The sequence below is a fragment of the Octopus sinensis genome, linkage group LG12 (assembly GCF_006345805.1).
Source record: "Octopus sinensis linkage group LG12, ASM634580v1, whole genome shotgun sequence".
Lineage (NCBI taxonomy): Eukaryota > Metazoa > Mollusca > Cephalopoda > Octopoda > Octopodidae > Octopus > Octopus sinensis.
Window position 1 is genome coordinate 64,348,114 of NC_043008.1, and position 2,100 is coordinate 64,350,213.

The following is a 2,100-nucleotide window of genomic DNA, read 5'->3' on the forward strand; positions in this document are numbered from 1 at the left end:
GCGGCCATGCTGGAGCACCGCCTTTAGTCGAGCAAATCGACCCCGGGACTTATTCTTTGTAAGCCCAGTACTTATTCTATCGGTCTCTTTTGCCGAACCGCTAAGTGACGGGGACGTAAACACACCAGCATCGGTTGTCAAGCAATGCTAGGGGGACAAACACAGACACACAAACACACACGCACACATATATATACATATATACGACAGGCTTCTTTCAGTTTCTGTCTACCAAATCCACTCACAAGGCATTGGTCGGCCCGGGGCTATAGCAGAAGACACTTGCCAAAGATGCCACGCAGTGGGACTGAACCCGGAACCATGTGGTTGGTTAGCAAGCTACTTACCACACAGCCACTCCTGCGCCTATCATGGATATCATGGATATCATGGATATCATGGAATAAAATTAAGACATATTGTAGGTACAATAATATTGTAGGTATCAAAAAATATTGTAGGCAATAATATTACCTACAAATAATATTGTGGGCAAGCATGGAATTTGAAAGACTTATGACGTGAAACCTTGTTAGAGAATTGTATTTATAAATATAAATAAGTTGAAAAGGAAGGGACAATTATGAAGCATAGAGAGGTGGGTAAATTGAGAAACATAAAGGGGAAAATGGGATGAAGATAGAAAAGTGGGTGCGCAGAAGTGAAATTAGTACTTAAAAGATGTCTGTTAATGATTCCAAGAGAATCAGATAGACAGGCTATCAAAATAGGGAAATAAACTAGGGTAGCAACATCAAAAAGAAAGTCTGGCAAAGAAGAAATTATAAGTGAGTGACAGAAATGTAGTTGTCAAGCAATGCAGAAGCACAAACAGAGGCTCATCATCATCATCATCATCATCATCATTTAGCGTCCGTTTTCCATGCTAGCATGGGTTGCAATAAATCATTGTTGTCCCTAGAAGGTAAGAGAAGAAGGAAAGAAACATAGATATCATAAAGAAGCTCACATGGTACATAAGTGTGTCAGTCTTTTTGATTCCTCTTTCTTTCTTTTCTCCTCTTTCTTTCTTTTTCTCCTCTTTGAGTTGTATTTAGAATACAAAATGTACTGTCTCCTCTTTTCTTTTGAATTCTCTTTTACTCTTTTACTTGTTTCAGTCATTTGACTGCGGCCATGCTGGAGCACCGCCTTTAATCGAGCAACTCGACCCCGGGACTTATTCTTTTTGTAAGCCCCCCCAGTACTTATTCTATCGGTCTCTTTTGCCGAAATGCTAAGTAATGGGGACATAAACACACCAGCATCGGTTGTCAAGCAATGCTAGGGGGACAAACACAGACACACAAACAAACACACATACATATATATATATATACATATATACGACAGGCTTCTTTCAGTTTCCGTCTACCAAATCCACTGACAAGGCATTGGTCGGCCCGGGGCTATAGCAGAAGACACTTGCCCAAGATGCCACGCAGTGGGACTGAACCCGGAACCATGTGGTTGGTAAACAAGCTACTTACCACACAGCCACTCCTGCGCCTATTCAATTTTGAAGAAAATTTTTTGATGAAATGTAGTGCAAATATTATACTAAGGATTTTTCATGCAGCGCTGTATTTCATCAAAACATTCTTTCCAAAACTGAATGTTTGAAAGAAAAGGGGAGACAGAACATTTTGTATTCTAAATACAACTCAAAGAGGAGAAAATGAAAGAAAGAGGGAAAAAGAAGGTAAGAGGAATCAAAAAGATGTCCACACGGCACCTGTGTTTTTATTGTTTTTAGATTGTTGAAGAAGTCACCATCTTTAAACCCATTCCAATACAATGGTAAATGACAAAATAAATAAATAAATGGTGAATAGGAAGGGGTTCCCCCTTCTCTCTCCCCCTCTCTCTATCTATCTATCTATCTTTCTTACAGCCTGTCTACCTATATTTCCAACTATCCATATATATATATATATATATATATATATATACATATATATATACATACATACATACATACATATATATATATAATATATATATATTATATATATAATATATATATATATTTGAAAAAATGAATAGAGATGGCTTTTTTGAGGGGATAACTTTAAGTTTAATCATTATTTATGTGTATGT